Source organism: Mauremys reevesii, unplaced genomic scaffold, assembly GCF_016161935.1.
Source record: "Mauremys reevesii isolate NIE-2019 unplaced genomic scaffold, ASM1616193v1 Contig27, whole genome shotgun sequence".
NCBI classification, from domain to species: domain Eukaryota; kingdom Metazoa; phylum Chordata; order Testudines; family Geoemydidae; genus Mauremys; species Mauremys reevesii.
Window position 1 is genome coordinate 570,407 of NW_024100837.1, and position 8,098 is coordinate 578,504.

Consider the following 8,098-nt stretch of genomic DNA (forward strand, 5'->3'; position numbering starts at 1 on the left):
AGTCTCCAAAAGAAATAGCAATTTTTTTAAAATACATCAGAAGGAGAAAGCCTGCTAAACAACCAGTGGGGCCACTGGAAGATCGAGATGTTAAAGGAGCATTCAAAGACAATAAGGTCATTGTGGAGAAACTAAATGAATTCTTTGCATCGGTTTTCACTGTTGAGGATGTGAGGGAGATTCCCAAACCTGAGCCATTCTTTTTGGTGACAGCTCTGAGGATCTATCCCAAATTGATGTATGATTAGAGAGGTTTTGGAACAAATTGATAAATTAACAGTAATAAATCTCCAGGACCTGATGGTATTCACCCAAGAGTTCTGAAGAAACTGAAATGTAAAATTGCAGGACTACTAACTGTCATCTGTAACCTATCATTTAAATCAGCTTCTGTACCAAATAACTGGAGGATAGCTAATGTGACACCAAGTAAGCATCAGTAAGGCCAGTAAGCCTCACTTCAGTACTGGGAAAATTGGTTGAAACTATTGTAAAGAATAAAATTGTCAGACACATAGATGAACATAATTTGTTGGGAAATAGTCAACATGGTTTTGTAAAGGGAAACCATGCCTCACCAATCTATTAGAATTCTTTGAGGGGGTCAACAAGCCTGCGGACAAAGGAGATCCAGTGGATATAGTGTATTTAGATTTTCAGAAAGCCTTTGACAAGGTCCCTCACCAAAGGGTCTTAAGCAAAATAAGCAGTCATGGGATAAGAGGGAAGGTTCTTTCATGGATGCATCTGAAGAAGTGAGTGGTAGCCCATGAAAGCTTATGCTGAAATAAATTTGTTAGTCTCTAAGGTGCCACAAGTACTCCTGTTCTTTTTGCAGATACAGACTAACACGGCTGCTACTCTGAAACCTTTCATACATTGGTAACTGGTTAAAAGAAAGGAAACAAAGGGTAGGTATTAATGGTCAGTTTTCACAATGGAGAGAGGTAAATAGTGGTGTCCCCCAGGGGTCTGTATAGGGCCCAGTCCTATTTAACATATTCATAAATGATCTGGAAAAAGGAGTAAACAGGGAGATGGCAAAATTTGCAGATGATACAAAACTACTCAAGATAGTTAAATCCCAGACAGACTGCGAAGACCTACAAAAGGATCTCACAAAACTGGGTGACTGGGCAACAAAATGGCAGATGAAATTTAATGTTGATAAATGCAAAGTAATGCATATTGGAAAACATAATCCTAACTATACACATACAATGATGGGGTCTAAATTAGCTGTTACCACTCAAGAAAGAGATCTTGGAGTCATTGTGGATAGTTCTCTGAAATCATCCACTCAATGTGCAGCGGCAGTGAAGAACGCAAACAGAATGTTGGGAATCATCAGGAAAGGGATAGATAATAAGACTGAAAATATCATATTGCCTTTATATAAATCCATGGTATGCCCAAACCTGGAATACTGCATGCAGATGTGGTCACCCCATCCCAAAAAAGATATATTGGAATTGGAAAAGGTTCAGAAAAAGGCAACAAGAATGATTAGGGGTATAGAATGGCCCATCTGAGGAGAGATTAGTAAGACTGGGACTGTTCAACTTGGAAAAGAGGCGACTAAGGGGGGATATGATTGAGGTCTATAACATTATGAGTGATATAGAGAAAGTAAATAAGGAAGTGTTATTTACTCATTCTCATAATACAAGAACAAGGGGCCACCAAATGAAATTAATAGGTAGCAGGTTTAAAACAAACACAAGAAAGTATTTTTTCACACAACACACTGTCAACCTCTGGAACTCCTTGCCAGAGGGTGTTGTGAAGGCCAGTTCTATTATGGGGTTCAAAAGGAAGCTAGATAGATTCACGAAAGATAGGTCCATCAATGGCTATTAGCCAGGATGGGCAGGAATGGTGTCCCTAGCCTCTGTTTGCCAGAAGATGGGATTGTGTGACAGGGCATGGATCACTCGATGATAACCTGTCTGTTCATTCCCTTTGGAGCACCTGCCATTGGCCACTGTCAGAGGACAGGATACTGGGCTTGATGGACATTTGATCTGACCTAGTATGGCCATTCTTATGTTCTTATGAATATAACTGAACAATCTGACAGGAAATTCCAGCCTTTGATTCTCTCCCAAACAGGACAAAAAGTAGACATTTCCAAATTTGTTGTGAAATAGAAATTCTGAAAAGTCACTTCAGAAATGTTGAAATGAAACATTTTCATATTTGTGATCATAACAAAACATTTCAGCACTCCCCAAATATTTTATTTGTTTATCAAACTGACCCGAAATGCTTCATTTTGAGTTACTTCAATATTACGCTCCATTTTTCCCTAGTGGTACATTGCTTCATGGGAGTTGTAGCTCAGGAGATTGGGCTTCTCTATAAACCAAGCTCCATAGCTGGACTACATTTCCCACAATGCATCTAGAATCATGTGACTTCCATGCTGCACCATGTATCTTACTGACAGAGAAACTGAATTACATTATAGGAGATGTAGTCCTCACAGAAAAAATAGGGGCCCTGAACTACAGCTCCCATAAGGCAAATATATTGATAAGGAAATTCAGATTAATATTTTATTGAAATGATTAAAAACTAAATATTTTGGAACAAAGAGTCCTGTGGCACCTTAAAGACTAACAGATGTATTGGAGTATAAGCTTTCATGGGTGAATGCATCTGATGAAGTGGGCATTCACCCACGAAAGCTTATGCTCCAATACATCTGTTGGTCTTTAAGGTGCCACAGGACTCGTTGTTACTTTTTACAGATCCAGACTAACACGGCTACCCCTCTGAGTGATGGTAAATGTAATATTTCCTTCAAAAGATAAGTTAAAAGAATGTTAATGTTGCAAAGTCAAGTATTCAAAAATTAGGAAATGCTAGGATTCAGCCCTCTCATAGGTATGCATTATCATATCATCTTTAAATACATGGTCACATAGGATTCTTGCCTCATTCAGTGCACAGGATGGACATGGCTCTGGAAATTAATCGGAGTCATGGAGTGAATGTGGCTATTGTCTGTAGAAGCCCAACATCGTTTGTTTCTGAAGTTGGAAGATGTGGAGTGAATGAGGCAGGGGACTGCAGGAAGAGAATGAATTGTCTTACAGCTAAAAGAGTTGAATGTCACCCTGAGTAAATGAATTCTGTCCCTGCCTCTGCCATGGAGTTCCTATTTGAGGTTAGGCAAGTCATATAAACCAGACTTTTCCCCAATGGCCACTCACTATGTGTTCCTCATTTTCTGAGGTGCTCAACATGAGACATTTGGGGTCTTATTTGCAGAAGTGCGGAGTACTCAAACCTGTAATGAAAGTCAACTGGAGCTGTGCTTTGAACGTGAAAAGTTATAAAAAATACTAAGTACTCTGAAAGTGTAGGCTCTAGGAGTGTCAAATCGGGCACTCAAAATTAGTAGACATTTTTGAAAATTAATTCCTCAGTATATTACATGATACAAAAGAACACCATCAATTCACACACATATGCACATAACCTTTAAACCAAAGTGTTAATAGACTAACATGACTGTGGAGAACTGATGTGCACAAATTGATCCCTGTTAAATTAACTGTATTTCATAAATAAAATGTGGTCTTAAAGCAGGATAAAATGACAAAGGGCACTGAACCCAGTTAATACATTTTTTTGCTGTTGTGTAAAAGTCATTTAGTCATTATCAGACACTTTCTCAAAATATTACCCTGGGAAAATATATTTACAGGCTTTTAGTGATTGGCGTGTGGTAGCAAACAGAGCTGTCTGAATATTACAAAAACATGATTTGCAAATATTTTAACATAGTTCAGTGAGAAGAACTGGTCAACATTTTATAATGTTTTTTAACAAACATTCAAAAAAGGTGTAATTTTTTGTCCTGTACATTTAAAAAAAGAATTATTTTTTTCATTTATTCAAAAACATTCATGTTTTAAATTAAATATACAAATGTTCTTTTTTTTGTTTATCCTTTTTTCTTTTTCTACCTTTTCTCCACCAACCTCTATTACCTTCTTTGTATTTTGTCATTGAAGAAGGAAGGAAGGAAGGAAGGAAGGAAGGAAGGAGAAAAAGAAAAAAAATTGCAAGAGTGGAAAAAAGAAAACAGAAAAAGTTTTTTTTTCAGGTTTCATTAATAATGAAAATTAATTTTTTTGAAAAATCTTATTTTTGGAAAAAGGCCAGTTTTCAATTAATATTTCATTTTAAATATATTGACCACCTCTAGCAGGGGAATTGAGTTTGCTGTTATTTATGGGTCTGCATTACACAAAGTTTCACAAATTTTAGCTCAAATTATCATTCTTACCAGAAAGTGTGTTTCTTGCTATTCTTCTATTCTAAATCTCTTATTTTAAAAGTTTCAGTCATTTGGTTAGGGAAAAGAAACAACCCCATTTAATTTAGGTGCACAGTCACACAACACAAATAATGAACAGTTGAAAAGTTTAAGTGGAAATGTGGTTTTGCACAAATTGTTTGGGAAAGGATATGAGCAGAAAAGGTAGAAAAATGCAGTGAAAAAAACTCTTTTAAAAGCATTTATTTGAAATAGCAATTTTTTGAAAAATTGGCTCTACTCTATAAGCTAGTAAAAACAAGAAAAAATAATAATAAACAATTCAAAAAAGTTTTGCCCCAAATTGTCATAAAAAACGTTGAAAATTTCAAAAATTGTCCATTAACTCTACCAAAAAATAAGTACATTCCTAGAAATCAGGATGAATCTGTGACCAGTTCACAAAGTAAGAAAGAGTTATATATATATACACAACTGAGTTTCAGTCTGTGATTCAAAAGATGACAGAGATGTAATAATCTGTCAGCACTGAATGTCTTTTTTGGGTAGGGTGACCAGGTGAGCAGTTTTCGACTGGAACACCTGGTCAAAAAGGGACCAGTAAAAGTCTGGTTGGCAGTGCTGCGGAGCTAAGGCAGGCTAGTCCCTACCCATCCTGGGTCCGCGCTGCACCCCGGAAGCAGCCAGCAGGTCCAGCTCCTAGGCAGGGGGGCCATGGGGCTCCGTGCGCTGCCCACACCCCGAGCACCGGCTTCGCACTGCTGAGGGAGGGCTGTGCCTGCAAGTGAGAGCAGTGTGTTGCGCCTCCTGGCCCCTCCACCTAGGACCTGAACCTGCTGGCTGCTTCCGGGGCGCTTGCAGCACAGTGCCAAGATGGGAAGGCAGCCTGACTTAGCCCCCATGCTGTGCCACTGACCGGGAGCTGCCTGAGGTAAGCTCACAACCCAACCCCGAGCCCCAACCCCCTGCCCTAGCCCCGAGTGGTCCCAATCCCAGAGCACCCTCCTGCACCCCAAACCTCTCATCTCCAGCCCCACCCCAGATCCTGCACCCCCAGCCCAGAGCCCCTTCTACACACTGAACCCCTCATCCCTGGCCCCATCCCAGAGCCTTTACTCCCTCCTGCACCCCATCCCCCTTCCTCAACCCGCAGCCCCCTCCCATACTCCAAATCCCTTGGCACTACCCCCCTAGCCTGCAGCCCCCTCCTAAACCCCAAACCCCTCATCCCCAGCCTCACCCAGAGCCAGCACCCCCAGCTCAGAGCCCTCACCCGCTGCCTCAACCCACAGCCCCCTCCCTCACTCCAAATCCCTCATCCCCACCTCCCAGCCTGGAGTCCCCTCCTGCACCCCAAACTCCTCATCCCCAGCCCCACTCCAGAGCCTGCACCTCCATCTGGAGCCCTCACCCCTCCTGCACCCTAACTCCCTTCCCCAGCCCAGAGCTCCTCCCACACCTGAACCCCTCATTTCTGGCCGCACCCTGGAGCTTGCACCCACAGTTAGAATCCTCACCCTCCCACACACACCCCAACCCCCTGTCCCAGGCCAGAGAAAGTGAGTGGGGGTGGGGAAAGCAAGCCACCTAGGGAGGGAATGTAGTGAGTGGGGGGTACAAGGGGTGGGGATCAGGAAGGGGCAGGGGTAGAGTGTTTGGTTTTGTGTGACTAGAAAGTTGGCAACCCTTTTTTACATCAACCCTGTGGAATCTCTGCTTTTTCTATCTTAGCTCCAGCCCTTGTAAGAATCCAAACAGCAAAGTGATAAAAAATCTTCATGCCCACTATCTTTATTTCCCTTATTTCCCTCTTCCAGTATTTAAACTGATGTACTTCTTCATGGGTGGATGGGGCAATCAATCAACAAAGCTTTTGTTCTACAATGTCCCACTTAATTTTTATAGTCTTCCTGGATGGGTGTGGAGAGCCACTTTTCCCATCTGACTTCACAAATTCAGAGCAGGCATTTTTACAATTATAAAACAAACTTATATGTTATCTTGTAGCATATAATATGGACAGCTCAAGTAAGATTAATGTATGGAGCAACGTAAAAGCATTTCACGGAGTCTAAACACTAAACATATTTTTGCAAGCTCAGCACCTGTCATGAACAATATTAACTTATAGGTGATCTGATCTGGTTTTCAGCTATGAACTTGTCAGCCCTCAGCTGACGCCTACAGACTTGGCAAGAGCTGTCATCTGCATCACACTTCGGTTTATGGATAATTGATCCTATCAAACTAACTTGATATCTTTTTTCATGAGATTACAAGTTTGGTTGATAAAGGTAATAGTGTGGGCATAATATACTTAGACTTCAGTATGGCACTTGACTCGGTATCGCACAACATTTTGATTAAAAAACTAGAGTGATATAAAATGAATGTGACACATTAAATGGATTAAAAACTGGCTAACTGATAGGTCTCAAAAGGTAATTATAAATGAAATCATCATTGAGCAGCTGTGTTTTCAGTAGGGTCCTTCAGGAAATGTATTTTGGCCCTATGCTATTTAACATTCATATCAATGACCAGGAAGAAAACAAAATAATTACTTATAAAGTTTGCAGATGACACAAAAATTAGAGGAGTGATAAATAATGAAGAGGAGAGGTCAGTGATATAGATCAATCTGGATTGCTTGGCACAAGCAAAAATATGCATTTTAAATGTAAATATAAATGTAAATATATACATTGACAAAAAAAGAATATAGTTCATACTTACATGATGGGGGACTCTATCCTGAGAAGCAGTGACTCTGAAAAAGATTTGTGGGTTGTGGTGGATAATCAGCTGAACATGAGCTCTCAATGTGATTCTGTGACCAAAAGAGATAATGCGATCCTGGACTGTATAAACAGGGGAATCTCAAGTAAGAGTAGAGAGGTTATTTTACTTCTGTATTTGGCATTGGTGCAACCACTGCTAAAATATTGTGTCCAGTTCTGGTACCCACAGTTCAAGAAGGATGTTGATAAACTGGAGAAGATTCAGAGAAGAGCCACAAGGACGACTAAAGGATTAGAAAACATTCCTTGTTGCGATATAGACTCCAAGGGGCATGTCTACACTGTAATATAAGCCCAAGCTTGAGCTTGTGCTCAAGCCTAACTCCCACTTTGTGTCTACACTGCAATTGTGCTAACTCAGGGCTTGGACTCAGGGTCTCAGGACCCTGCAGGGCAGGAGGGTCGAAGCTCGCGTTAAGCCAGGATCCAGGATCCAAGCCCTATTTCTTTGCAATGTAGATGCAGCTCCACCTGACTTGGGTTCCAAGAGTCTGACAGAAGTATCCCACAATTCCATGGGATAACTTCCTTAGCCATCTCCATCCCAACAATCTGTAATCCACTCTATTGAAAATGGAAGCCCATTCTCTTCTGATCACTGATCTGCACACACACTGTGGCAAGGTGGCTAATGGGAACAAGGATATAGAAGTAGAGAGTACCACATCTGAGGTGGAAGCCAAACTCAAACAGTTTAATGGGACCAAATCAGGGGTCCCAGATAATCTCCATTCAAGAATATTAAAGGAACTGGCACCTGAACACCAGGAAGGGAGAGGAGCTATTTAAGTTAAGGGCCAATGCTGGCACTAGAACAAATGGATATAAATTGGCCCACAATAAGTTTAGCATTAAAATTAGATGGTTTCTTACTATCAAAGAAGTGAAGTCCTGGAACAGCCTTCCAAGGGGAGTAGTGGGGGCAAAAATCCTAACTCGTTTTAAGACAGGGCTTGATAAGTTTATGGAGGGGATGGTATGATGAGGTTGCCTACAATAGCATACA